Here is a 15,208-nt window from a genome sequence, read left to right on the forward strand (position 1 = left end):
ATCTTCTTATATCAGAAACTACATTGATAAAAGAATGTGATATATGCTACATCTGATTTATATGTAGCCTGTCAAGGACTAAGGAGGGGAGGTCAATATGGAGTGACTTCTTCTAGGAGGTGGGATTTTATCTTTGAAAATTAGCTTTGGAAGAAAGGGCAGAATTTATCTGGTTTATATTTGGGATGTGTATGTGAAAAATGCATTTTTTGGCCAGTGTAAAATAATGAAGCACCATTCTAGAGAGGCAAAGTGCAAAACATATCTGTTGTATTGTATGAGAGGAAATAAGCACAGCAGTATATTTGAAGCAAAACTGTTATGTGATAGATAAATAGGATTCTCTTACTGGAAGAATCTGCATTAGAATATGAGAATTAGTGATGACAACAAGCAGGAATCTGTAATAAAGTCGATCTAAGTTTGTGCACTGAATAAATGTGCACAAAATAAACACTATAACAGTGTATTCATATGGAATATGAAGAAAATAATAAAGATTTAATGTATTTTTGAGTATTAAGTTAGATAATTTTTAAGAGATCCATTTATTATTTGGCTAATGTTAGGATCATTATTTTTATAATGTGCTTTCTTCTGTAACATAGAGGCTGAAACTCTCCACATTTTTCTCTTTGGAAGGGAGTGGAAAGATGTTTTTTGATGGTTGGTAGGGAGTCTGGTTGAGAATGAGATCCATAGAGATGCATGTTTGGAATGAACTCTATAGATACTTTGCAAGAGACTGAACATGGCCTGAGTGCTCCATGAGGGAACCCAGTTCATTTGTGTCTTCCAATCAATATAAGGCCACTTTATAGTAAGGGACTAATGAATAGTTTTCATTATAAAAAAGCATATAGAAGAGTTGAAGGAGAGGATAGCCTCTAAGATACAATAATTTCCCTCAAAATGTTTAACGTTTAAACTGCAACATCATGATAGGAAATAAAGCATATTAAAGGAGTGTTATTCCAAAGAGTTCACCAGTGGTAAGCACATAAGCAAATTTATTTATGTACTGAAAAGACACATATTCTTTCTAAGATTGTTACAGAAAGTTAAAACCCATATAATGTTAATTTAGAAGTATTCAGTCTCCCAGAACCTCTAATTTTGGAGGTAGAAAAGGTGAAAAAAGATATGCTATTGCAGCAGTGGTCTTCAAACTGACACAAACTTCTGACTTTCTAGGGAGTACATGGGCATGAATAAGTTAGAGACAAAAATGGTCCAGACCCTCAAATTTTATATATACCCTTTCCTAATATTAGCCTACTTCTGGTCCTCATTTCTTTTCCAAACACTCCTTTCACAATAACTCATTTCCCCTTTTGTAATAAAAAGGAATACCTTTCATCCATCAATGAAGCATCACTATAGAGGAGAAAACACCAAACATTTCTAAAGAAGCAAATATAGAGACGACTGAAAAAAGCCTGAGACACTAGGAGAGCCCTATGATCCTAAAGTCCCTGTAAGATGTTAAAGTGACCACATCATAATATACTCTATGGTCAAAATTTTCACATGATTGCAAACCTGTGCATTATGTATATATGTATGCACATTAGTATGTGTGTATGCATGTGTTTATGTATCTATCTTTTTCATCTGTCATCTGTTACTTGTCTTGAGGCTCAGGCATTAGACAAGGTAATAAGTATATTAATACACTTACCAGAATTTGTTAGGGAGGATAAAATTTTCTGGCAGAAGTCTGACTTGCCAATTGTTTTAATAATGAGGGCTTGCTTTATCATTAAGTCAAGCTGTACATATTTTCATACTTTGGAAGATCTGGACTTGAAGCTCAAAATATTTTCATGAAAATACATGCAAAGTAAATTTTAAAGAACCATATATATTAAGGCAGAAATATATACTTGACAAATATTAAACTTGGACATTTTAAATGTAAAATGTTTGGTCAGGAAAATAGAAACCACTCTATATACTTTAAGCAGGAATGAAATTAAATAGCAAATTAGGGACTTACAAAACCACTGAAAGAGATGGATGATGAAATTTTCAGGAAAACCTCCACTACTTTCAGATTCACTCATAGCTTTTGGAGAATTAAGAAACTGCAAGGATCTCAGGAAAGTCCACCAAGGATTATAGCTGCCTAGAACATTAGGTACACTGACTTGCCAGCACATTTCTTGAAGTTATTGCAAAACCAGTGGCTATTGCAGCTTCAGCCTCTGCTAGAGAAACAATATGGCTTCTGTCCTTGCTTACATTTTGTTTGTTTGTTTGTTTGTTTGTATTTTGCCTTTTCTAGGGCCGCTTCCCAAGGCATACAGAGGTTCCTAGGCTAGGGGTCCAATCAGAGCTGTAGCCACCAGCCTACGCCAGAGCCACAGCAACATGGGATCCTAGCCACATCTGCGACCTACCCCACAGCTCACAGCAATGCTAGATCCTTAACCCATTGAGCAAGGCCAGGGATCAAACCCTCAACCTCATGGTTCCTAGTCGGATTCGTTAACCACTGCGCCACCACGGGAACTCCCCCTGCTTACATTTTGTAAGCCTCCTGCAAAATGCTTCTCACTGGCAGAATGTCGTCAGGACTCTGCTGCCAAGCATTTTTTTTTTTTAAATGTGTTTTCAAGGTTTCCAGCCTCTTTGATGGAGTAAAGAGAATAAAAGGGAATAAAATTGTGCTTACTTGCCAATAGGAAAAGTGGTTAAAATGTTAAATGTACTTCTTTTCCCAAAAAAACCCTTTAAGGGTTAAGCAAACAAGAATTTTGAAGGCTAATATTCTAGAGAGCTATAATCAGCTCTGGTTGTCATAACAAAGACTGGGTGGCCTAGTGGCACAGGGGAAATGAATCTGACTAGGAATCATGAGGTTGCTGGTCTGACCCCCCTGACCTCATTCAGTGGTTAAGGATCCAGTGTTGCTGTGAACTGTGGTGTAGGTGGCAGATGCAGCTCGGATCTGGCATTTCTGTGGCTGTGGGGTAGGCTGGCAGCTACACCTCCGATTAGACCCCTAGCCTGGGAACCTCCATACGCTGTGGATGTGGCCCTAAAAAGACAAGAAAAAAAAAATTTTGGGTGGCTTAAATAATGGACACTTATTTCTCACAGTTCTGGAGGCTGGGGGGTCCAAGGTCAAGGTGCAGGCTGATTTGGTCCCCAGCTATAAAGATGAAAATTTAAAATAAAAGCCATCTTTTTATTTTTTACATTTAAAAAATTTTTATTTGCATATTAAAAATTGTGCATTCCATTAATTAAAATCACTTGAACAACAACAACAAAAAATGGCACTCTGATTAAACTGCATTTAACACCCTGTAGGAAACCTTGGACCAGTTCGCTTTTTACTCTAAATTCCACGCAGCTTCCTCCTTCACCAAATGCAAGTTCTTTTCCTTTTGTGCCAGCCACACAGGCAGATGGAAGAGGCAGGCTCCGCTTTCGTGTCAGCAATTCTCCATTCTTTGATGTGAAAAGGGGCAGCATGGTCATTCAAACTTGATCCAACCTCTTTGCATCTTACAAAGTTAAACACTTAGAAGTAAAATAGTAAGGCAATGCTCGTGGAATGTACATTGCATACTGGCGGCGCGAGTCTCATTACTACTTGCCTGCTTGCTTCTTCTGTTCAATTGTTTCTTTTGAAGGCAGTGGATTTTTCTCTTGCGTTTCTGTCTTCGATTTCGACTTATCGAATTTCTCAATCTCAGCCATATCGGGTTTGTCAGATGTGGCTGCAGAGGAAGCAGAGCGAGGTGCGAACAAGGAAGAAGAGTCGGCTCTACCCCGGCATCTTTTTCGTTAGAATAATTTCAGAGAAATTAAGATACAAAAGTTATGACTGAAAACCTGTATCATACTGGAAATCTGGAATTTTGAAATAAGCGTATCTATTCTTCTTCACTGCTTCTGAACTTCATATGAAAAGTAAATACTTAATTCTCAGAAACCTTTGAGGGGTATATTAGCACAGTTTTATAAGTAGAGTTCAGTACAGAAAGGGAGACTAATGATTCCAAGGTCCCATTAGGAAGTTGCACCAGACTCTCAAAGGCCCCACCTTCAAACACTAGCACCTTTGGAGTTAGGGTTCCTCATACAAGTTCCAGAGGGACACAGATACTCAGTCTATATCATAAGTGCGTTCTCACTTTTTATCCTCCAGCACACATCCACTTTCTGCTGTGTCCTCTCAGCCACTTTTTCAAGTTGGCCGTTTTCCTTACATTTACATTTCTGGCTCCCTGCTATGACCACCTGCTAAATTTTTTAACATCTAAAAAGTTGTCTCAAAATTCACGTGTATCAGAGTTATGTGCTTGGACCCCGAGTTTGCTGACTTACCACTGCTGGTCCAAGGAATAGTTTCTTGTTAATTCTGTCCAGTGAATTCTGCCCAAAGAGTTACCAATCATACTTCATGATTTAAAAAAAAAAATTAATAAGTTATAAATGACTTTTTTGGTGTATGTTCTAAGTTTTTTTTTTTCTCAAGGTAAAATACAGGTAACATAAAATTAACCATTTTACTGTACAATTGAGGGATATTCAGTACATTCAAAATGTTATGTAGCCATTCCCTCTCTCTGCCTTCAAATAATTTCATCACTCCAAAAAGAAACCCCATACCCACTGAGCAGTCACTCCTCATTCTCCTTTCTTCCAGGCCCTGGCAACCATTAATTTATTTTCTGTCTCTATGGATTTATCTATCCTGGATATTTAATGTAAATGGAACTATATATAATATGTGATGTTTTATGTCTGACTTCTTTTAGCATAGTATTTTCGTTTCATTCACATCGATCAACAACGTATCAATACTTCACTCTTTTTTATGTCTGAATATTTCCTTGTATGGCTATACACATTTTGTTCATTCATTCTGTTGTTGGACATTTGGTTTGTTCCAAACTTTCAGCTAGGGGAATAGTGATGCTATGAACATTTGTATATCCAATATGTTTTCATACTGAGAGAAGTATCTGCTGTGTCTGTCCTCTATAGTTCTTCACTGGATGCAGAAGCTGCTGTGAGGGGCTTGTTTTATAGGTTTTAAAAATTAAAATTTTATAGATGTGAGTAAAGCTACAAGCCAGAGTTGAACCTGATAGACAGTATTAGATAATGCTCTGTATCTGATCACCTTGAAATTATGAATAGATTGTTTTAAGAACAAAATGTTTAACCCATATTGCTGAAGTGACCTAACAAAGATTCTATTCCTATTTCTTTTAATCAATTGAAGGAAAATTTAGGTTGACTATGAATATCTGATTTTATTTTTACTTAAACATTTTTCATGAAGTATATTATCAGTGAGAGTTTTTTTTTTTTTTTTTTCCAAAGTTGGAGCTGTAGACTCATTGCACTAGAATAACTAGTGGTTCCAGTTGCTGCGCTTCATTACAGACTGAGTGAATCACTAACTCTGGATAATAGACCCCGAAATTTAATAACCTTCCTAGGTGTTTTTCTGTAACACTAAACTTGGGAATTACTGCTCCACAGATATGTTATGATGACAAAACTTTCACCATATTTGGCTTTGGAAGGCATTTTACAAATTTGCAATCTGGTTTGCAAACACTCCATTACTTCCACTTGAAATTATTTTTTAAAAGTTTTAAGTTGATATTTGAAGAAATTTACATGCTAAATTGTACGTTTGTAAAAAAAATTGTATTTTTTGGTTTTGAACTCAAAATGCTCTATTTTCTAGTTGGTATACTGCATTGAAACTGCATAGCTTTCATGATATTTAACATTTCTCATCAAACTGTTGCTATTTTTATTTTTACTGTATGAGAATATGGAATATATTTATGGCACTGTGTTATATTGTTTTTGGCTACCAAACATACTTCCTGTGGAACTATAATTGGTAGGCATCAATCATTATTCATTGTAGAAAATTTAATATATCAATCAAGAACATCATGTTCTTATTTGGCTGGAATAGACAGATTCCAAGAATAATCTTCCCTCATTTATCATCATCTTGAGAAAAGTATTATAAACCCATATCTCTTATCCCATCTATAACATGTAGCAACATGTAAAATATATCTTCAATTTATTTGGATGCCTATATATGTCAAATGTTTTGATATATTGAACTAATATCCTCTTTTTTATTCATAAACCTATGGCTTGGGGGATTTTTACAAATACATTTGATTGTTCAGTTGAATGAGTTTCATTCAGCCTCTCTTAATATGAAGCTAGCATTGCTAGAATTCTCCCTCATTTTTAACATTCACAGGTATTAATATTAAAATTAGGAAATGACAGACATAAAATTATAACAACAAAAGCCACTTTCTGAGATTGTGCTGCTGATGCAAACATAGCTAGCATTTTAAATAATGTTAGTGGTCATTTTGTTATGGTTTCCTAGATATATTAGGAATATGCTTATTAATATAGCTTCAGACAGCTTATGACTTGACAGGCCAATTCACTTAGAACTAATGTAGTGCTATTTGGGTTCAGTTACTTAGGACAGTGTTGGGTATATCATGGCCTGGGAATGTCAGATTAAAAACTGTAGAAGTATTTTTTTAAACTACCTGTGAACTGTAACAGAAACTCATTTTTTTTCTACCTAAAAATCAAGTGATTCTTTTTTTTTTCTTCTTAACAATTGTAAAAATTGAGCATGAGCTGCCCCAAACTATCTAGCTGCTATTCTCCCTTCCTTTCACAGAAGCAGAGAGGTTCGTTACCTCCCTGGGCTCCCAGAATGTGCTCTGGGACATCCAGAGCATCCTTACTTCTCTGCGGTGAAAAGCTTTACTTTCCCAGCCTCAGGAATGCCATTCTTCAAATGCTTTGAGATATTACATACCATTACTAAATTACATTATATTGCATCATGTTTGTTATATTATTTGTAAGTTACTGTTGTATCATACCAGGTTTTAATAGAAGTTTGATATATGAAAGAGAATCCTATGTTAACAGTCAGAAGGCTCTAATGCTAATTCCACTTTTTTGGGGAAAATAGTTTAGGATCTCTGAATACATGCCTATATAGTTTGTAATTTTTGTAAGTTTCAAAATAGAGTATACACTCTATAGAGCTGTAAAGAATAAAACATTAGATAATGCATATTAATAATATTATGCTATACTTTACTAATTATATATTTCTATGTTTTAAGTTATTTCTCCCATTGAAATATCTTGAATTCTCAGGAAAACAAGCTAGAATTGCATTTAGTTAATCATGGACAGACCTATTTAGCACAGACAAGGTTAGAATTTGAATCCTTATAGATTTAACAATCCACTGATGTTTTATGAACTGAATTTCCTCATATATTTATGGTTCAATCAATCTCAAGGATTCTAAAAGTGCTTTTGTAATTTTACATGAAGCGTTTCATACTGACCCTTGAATAAGACACACAATTTAAAAGCGCTAGCTCACATGAATAAAATGTAGTCTATAAAGAACCATCTCTGAAATAAATTTTCTGTCGCCTTTATGCTAATCAGACTACATAGGAAAAAAATTAAATAGATGCCCCCACATCATTGTAAAATACTGGAAATATTGGAATATTGAAAAATATTGACTACTGGAGTACTGGAATACTGATAACTATTTAAAAACAAGTCTTCAAGATATGACGATATAAACGACATTTACTATGTTAATCATAATCATATTTGAAATTATGTAAATAAGGATGTTTCTAAGGCTTGTTTTCTATCATGGCACAATTAATAAAATGGTTAATTCATAATTGTGATTTTGAAATATAAAGAAAAGAAAGAAAGAAGTTTTAATATGTAGGACATCAAAGTTGTATAGTTTGTTGCCAAAGCAAGCAGCAGCTGATATGGAAAGCCCTGGAGAACACAAACAAATAAACTAATTAGAGAGGAGTCTGTACCTTTTTCATCAGATTAAGGAGAGAAGGATGGAAAAATCCTCCACAGCTCCAGATTAAAGCACATGCTCAGCTGCTCTCACGGACCTTGTCTTGGATGGTTTACTCTGTCTTTCCCAGGAAAGCTACTGAGGGAGCTCAGGACAGCCAAGTAATTCTAGAGGAAAAACAAAAAAGTCAAAAATATGTCCCAGGGAAATGAAATCATTGACATTAGTCTGACAAGTAGGAAGATCTAGGAACCTATCTCGAGAATATCTCATGCATAAAAAAAATAACTTTGTATATCAAAGTAAAAACAAACTTAAAAATTATAATACCAGGCAGTTGTTGGTTCACTACCTCTGGAATCCCCCGGGTGAAATTCAAAACTGGCCTCCAGAAACAGAGGGCAAGGTAAGATCAAAGAGAGAGGCAGAGGCCTCCAGATTGGGAGGTGACAGGTTCAATAACCAGGGGAAGCTACATAGGACACTTGCCTTGGGTGGCTGTAAGAAAAGGAGATTGTGGCACACTGCCAGAGTCTAAAGAGTTTATGTAGGTCATTAAAGAGTTTAGTCATGTATACATTCCGGATGGTCAATAATAGATTACTTTCTCAAGGCTGTGTCCTTGAAGCCATTACCAGTACAGAATGGTGGGAAGAATGTATATTACAAGAGCAGGGGGTGTGGAGGAAGGAGTTGTAATGACCTGGGTCCTATTCTTGGGCCAACTGTTAGCCACATCCTCTCAATGATCTTTTCCAACACTTCACCTCTTGTGACTGGCTCTTACAAACATGGCCTCTTCTGTATGCATCTTGAGTGGTTTTATTAGCATGGAGGTAGCTTGTTTTGCAGCTCTCTGGCTTTACTGCAGGTAAACACCAAACTAACAATGTAGGCACGTGCAAGAGAAAACACAGATTGAGATAATGATTCCTAAAATAAGTAACAAATTTTCTACCAAGAGCCCTATAATCCAACCCCTTATCTAAGCCATAGAATTAATCCCTTTAGAACAGCTCAACTGTCAGTGCAAAGGGTTGATAGCCATGAGCAATCACTAGTCAAACTGCTCTGAGTTCAGTCCACTGGCTATTGAGGTCCCTTCCTGTTTCCATCCAAGTGGTGTCACCGTTGGCCTGAATAGCAACTTCAGTCTATGTGGGCAGGTTGCCCAAACTATGCCCATGTGTATATTATGCATAAGGGAATTTTCCTTACTCCCTCTCTATAGGGAGTATTTGGAAGATGTACATATTTTGCAGGGCTTAGTAGCACCTGCATTTCTGGAGACAGTGGGCTAGTGGACAGCGGACTACTCTGCTGCAAAGAGGCTGCCACTTAGTCCAAGTGGGAGTGTGAGCAGAGGTGGGCCCACAGAACATTTTCTCAATTCATCATCAATAGAAGGGAAAGTTCTTATAGTGACATGTTCTTCCCTTATGAGAGGCTCTGCCTGGAGGAACTCTGTGTAGTGTGCTAGGAGCTGTTTTTCTATGGGAGTATATCAGGTTTGTATCCCCTTCCAGGTTTGGGTCCAAAATCCTAGGGGCACATTATGATTTGTCTCATGACTAGGCTCAGCATGGGTATCAGTGTCCCACATTAGGAAGTGGGGGTAGACTGGAGTATCTTGGCTTTCATTCCTGCAAGTGACTGTGGCTTGATCAGGGTATTAAAAATGGGTGTAGATGGCTGTTCTCATTCCCATCTTCCTAATAATCTGTTGTACCTCCTCTACAGATTTCCGGGGTCCCTTATGCCCAGGAAGATTCCCCTCATTGAGCCCCACCTCTCTATAGGATAGATTAATCCAGTCAACAAGAGAGTGAGTCTCTTGAGCCACCCAAGCACCATGCAGGTACTGAGGGCAGGGTGTGTGGTGATGGTGCTCATTTCCCCTGCCTCCTGTCCAGTCAGAGAAATACCATTGTTTCCCATATTCCAAAGCTGAATGAACCATGCCTGGATACTTTACCTGGCCTGTTGTTGGAAGCTGGCAGCTATATCAATAAGCTCAGTGGCAGCTATATCAATTATGAACATCTCTTGAATCAGGGAATGCTCTGCTGGCTAGCCTCATTGTTGCCATGCTTTGGCTTTCCTTTGTATTGGGGATAGGATGGTAGAGGTTGTTTCATCTGTTTCACTGTCAATCACAGCATCCTCCTCTTCTTTCTCTTCACTTTCCCAGTGATTCCACCTCTTAGTGTTCCAATCAGGCTTTGTCACAAGTGCTCAGATCTTAATCCATAGCAGTGTGCTCCCTCCTTGCTTGGCAAAAAGGCACGCTAAGGTTTCTAACTTACTATTCTGCTCTTGCACCTTGTCTACTAACAGAGTAGTGAATTCCCTAATGTCCTTCTCTAATGTCAGCTCTTCTTCTAAATTTCTTACTTTAACTTCAGTCTTTAGTTGGGCATCAGTGGCCAGCTAAACTGCCGGTAGAGGTCAGCCCTCTGCGGCAACCAATTGTTTTCCATTTTTGCTGGAGCAAGCTATGTGCAATTTCTCAAGCAAATGTATTCAACCTCCTGTTGTCAGGCAGATTCACAAGCATATGACATATGGGCCACTTCTCACAAAAAAGTGGATGGTCAACCTGAGACTTCCCTCCAAAGATGCCTCTTTCCCAAGAACCTTTACTTCAGTCTCCTGGCTGGCTCACCAATTGTTGTTTGAAACCTGGAGTACTCCAGATGAAATTCAAAATCTGCCTCTGTAAAGGGAGGGCAAAGAGAGACAAAGGAAGAAGCTGATCACTCCAGATTGGTGGGTGGCAGGTTTAATAAGCAGAGAATTCACATAGAAAGCTTGTTTTGGGTGACTGCAAGATGAGTAGATCTCTTCACCTATCTGCCAGAATATTAAGAATTTACATAGAGGCCTGAATGAGAATTAGTCATTTATACAGTCCAGATGGTCTCAGTAACACATTACTCTCTCAAAGCTGCATCCTTGAAGTGGCTCCCAGTATAGGAATGGAGGGCATAATGAACATTCCAAGAACATGGGAAGGGATAAGAAGCTTCTGATTGCCTCAGTCTAGCTCATGGGTCAACTAGCTGTCAAATCCCCTCAGTGACTTCTTCCAAGAGATTTATAACTAAATGCAAATTTTTTAAGAGGAAAGGTTGTTTTATTAAATTATCTCCCTTTTTGTTCTTGATTTGCATTGTACATATACAGTGTCAAATTCTTTACTAAGTCCTTAATAAATATTAGTTAAATGGATGAATATATAAATACAACAGTTAAAAGAAATAGACATTTGGAGAAAACAGTATTTTCTATGTGACAATTACAAAGAGTTGCTGATCTGGGCACAAACTCAACACTTCCCAAGTACTTGTCCATAATAACTTCCCACCAAGCATTCTCTGTCTCATTGGCGATGACCTCATATGTCACTGACAACAGAGATTCATTCATTTAATTATTATTGTAGAATGAATCACTGTGATCCCTACTGAACTCCTTAGAGGTGATGTAGTGAATGACAATTTCAAATATCTTTTGCTTATTTCTTTTCCAGTTTGAAAAATCACTTAATTATGGAAAACTCCCTTGAATAAATATGCATATATATAAAGGACATGTGTTGCCTTAAAGATTATCACTTCGCTGAAAATGGTGAATTCAATTAGTAATTACCTTCTGTTCACTTTGTTTCTAATTTTTCTACATGACAGTGAGGTATAGAGTCTTTGCAGAAGCATACTCAAATTAACAAAAGTGTTAACTAATAGGAACTACTTTTAATAGAGGAACAATACATGGGAGTAATCATTTTTTTCATTCATTTAGCAGAAAAATAGATTTTTCTGTTTTACATGCTAAATACCTTCTGAGGGCTTTTGTTGAAAACAACATACAATTTAATAATCTTGACTTATAAAATTCCCTGACCAGTTGGTTAGTTTCCCACCAGCAATGAGGTTATTTTTGAAAAACAGTGAGAAGAGTATTAAATATTCTTGTTTCATATTTTCATTGTTATCTGTAGTTACAAACTATAGCATAGGTTGGCAAACCTTCTGTAAAGATCAAAACAGTAAATATTTTAAGCTTTGCAGGTCATTTAGTCTCTGTTACAACGACAAAATGCTGTCACTGTAGCACAAGAACAGTCAGAAAAATGTAAATGGTTGAGCATGGCTGTGTTGTGATAAAACTGTACTTACAAAAACAGGGCTGGATTTAGCTTGTGAGCTAAGGTTTATTAATCTCTGATATATAGAGGATTTAAATATATAATATGAGAGAGCTGTTTTTTATTTGAAAACTGTAAATTTATGAAAGTGTTATTTGAGCTTTAGAATTATTGCAATCTGTTTTCTCCACTAGACTTTAAATTCCTTGAGGGTAAGGACTTCATCATATTCAATTCAAACCTCCCTCTTTCTCTCCCCTCCCCCTTTTCAATATATATAGACTTGAATGAGAATATACATATATATATATATATATCTGCATATAGTATACATATGAATGACCTGAATGAGAATCTATATTTCATTGAGAAACATTTTCAATTTTAGAAGTTTTGTATCTATTTTCTCTTTTGAGACTGTATCTCGAATATCAAAGATTCCTAACAAATTGAATAATGAAGCATGGACTATATAACTGAAGACCTGCTGTAATCTTTTCTCATCATTTAAAATAAATTCTTGGAGTTCCCACTGTGGTTCAGTGGGTTAAGAATCCAACCATGATGATGTGGGTTGATCCCTGGCCTCACTCAATGGATTAACAATCCAGAGTTGCTGCAAGCTGAGGTGTGGGTCACAGAAGAAGCTCAGATCCCACATTGCTATGGCTGTGGTGTAGGCTGGCTGCTGCAGCTCCTATTCGACCCCTAGCCTGGGAACATCATAGTGAGTGCGGCCTTAAAAAAAATCAGCTCTGTAAATTAGAGCTCACTAAGTTAAGAAATACATCTCGGAGAAACTGAACCCGCAGTCCTCTGAGCTACCATAAAATCAGTGGCTCAAACTAAACATTTGCCTTCATTCCCTTTATCTACTTTCTTCTGTCTCATCTATCTAATTATTTCATGGTAACATGGCAAAGGCAAATTGCAACTTAGGTATGCCCAAACGCATACAGCTTACCAACTTAGTATGTATTTCAGGTTAACTTCATGTAGTAAGTCACTTCAAAAACACATAGAGAGACAGAGAGAAAGAGAGGGAGGAAGAGTTAACTCCACTTTCTTCCACATACTATCCTATTTATTCCTCTGTTTCTCTTTAGAACAAAATGTCTTGCAGTAGAAATCCCTATTTTTTTCTATAATTATTATTATTTTATTATTTTTCAGATTTTTGGATAATTTCCGTTAAGTTATAGTTGCCAGTATTCAACCAAAATTGCTGTTACTAAGGACATAAAAAGCCTCCACTTTGATAAACAGAATGATTAATTCCCAGTCCTCATTTTACTTCAACAATCAGTGAAAAATACAAAGTTTCAATATAGAAGTAGCAAAGATATAAAAAGTCTGAAAACAAATGGCTGCCAAGTATTTAAATATTTTGATTAACAAAGAATAAAGGAGGCCAATTATAAACACCATTAGGCATTTTAAAATTTCTTACATTAGCAAGCCTTTATTATTGTCAGTGATAACTCCTATTTTTTCACAGAGGTACATAATGCATGTGCAAAAAATATCATTGCCTGAAAAGATAAATGAAAGAGTTAATGAATTTAATAGCAATGCATACCAGTAGATAGATACATTTTAGCATCCCTAATAAAAGTAATTAAGATGTGGAAATGAGGAATCTCAAACTTATTTAAAATTTGGAATTTGAACTTAAGAAAAATTTCAGAAACGTAAAAATAACTATATACAAAATGATGTTCAATAACATAGTTTAAAAAACAAAAAGATAATAACAAAATCAAATATCTAACATACTCAGTTAAGGGTAGTATTAGGTAAAAAGTTACTAATAGAAAGAACAGCCATTCTCAGGTGGGAATAAATTTGCTATATTTTAGAAATTAAATGAAAGCCAGACTAGCTGGGAAATATCATTCAATGGGGAAAGTGTTGCAAAATAAAGCAATTATGCAGGGTTTATAATCCATTTTAAAGCACTGGAATTTATCCAAAGAGCAATGAGAAGCCATTGAAGAATTTTTAAGCTGAGGATTATGAAATAAAACTTTCTTTTTTCAAGTATTATTCTGGTTCCTGTGAAGAGAAGAGATCCTAGAGGGGGGAAGGGAGGCTACAAGGAGACTGGGAAGAAGATGATGCCGTTTTCAGGTCTGTAGGCATTATTTCTGTTCACCAATATCTGTTTTCCATATTTTGTGCCCATCCATGGAAGACTGTAATTCTCAAACTCTAGCAGTTGACTATTTCTGGACTAGTTACCAGTACCTATGTCCCATTGAGGCAGATATATTTTACTTCTGTTTTGAAATCCTCACGTAATCTTTTTCTTACCATGGTGATTGAGGAATAAGACTGTATTAGTCAGAGTTCTCCAGAGAACCAGAATCAGTAGGATATATAGAGAGTATATAGAAAGAGATTCATTATGAAGAATTGTTTCATGCAATCATAGAGGCTGGAAGTCCCATGGTATGGGATTTGCCTTCTGCAAAGTGGCAGCCCAGGAAAAATGGAGATGTAGTTCTAATCAAACCTGAAGATATGAAAACCAGCAAAGCCAATGATCTAAGTCCCAAGTTCCAAAGACCTGAGAACTAGGAGCTCTGATGTTCAAGAGAAGAAGAGATGGCTGTCCTAACTCAAGCAGAGAGAGCAAATGTGTCCTTCCTCTGCCTTTTTGTTCTATTTGGGCTCTTAAAGGACTGGATGAGGTCTACCCTTATTGGTAAAACAGACCTCCTTTACTCAGTCTACCTATTCATGCGAGAATCTCTTCCAGAAGGACCCTCACAGACATACCCAGGAATGTTTTACCAACTATCTGGGCATTCCTTAGCCCAGTCAAGTTGACACATAAAATCTAATTATTAAGATAATGCAGCCACAAGACCGAAGCATCCTGAATTAGTAATTACTGAATTAGTAATCTGGAATGGAGCAGAGTTAACTGGCAGAGTTAAATAAAGCCAGAGCCTATTTTGCATGAATAAGAAAGAAATTGCTGTGTCAAGCCACTGAGCTTTGGTGGTGTTTGATAATTTAGCCTATCTTAACTAATATAGCAGATGGGAGAAGTTGGTTTCAATTTGTGTAGAAACAGAAAATCATGGGACTAGATGTGACAGTTTAAGGAGACAGCTTAGAGGAAGAAGAAAGCAGAACCAGGAGAGGCCCCAAGGAATTCCTGT

At 36.6% G+C, this 15,208-nt stretch overlaps 1 pseudogene; it reads right to left on the minus strand.

The window, feature by feature from the left end:
• On the minus strand, positions 3,127–6,850 carry LOC106504682 (annotated as a pseudogene).

The sequence above is a fragment of the Sus scrofa genome, chromosome 8 (genome assembly GCF_000003025.6).
Source record: "Sus scrofa isolate TJ Tabasco breed Duroc chromosome 8, Sscrofa11.1, whole genome shotgun sequence".
Classification (NCBI taxonomy): domain Eukaryota; kingdom Metazoa; phylum Chordata; class Mammalia; order Artiodactyla; family Suidae; genus Sus; species Sus scrofa.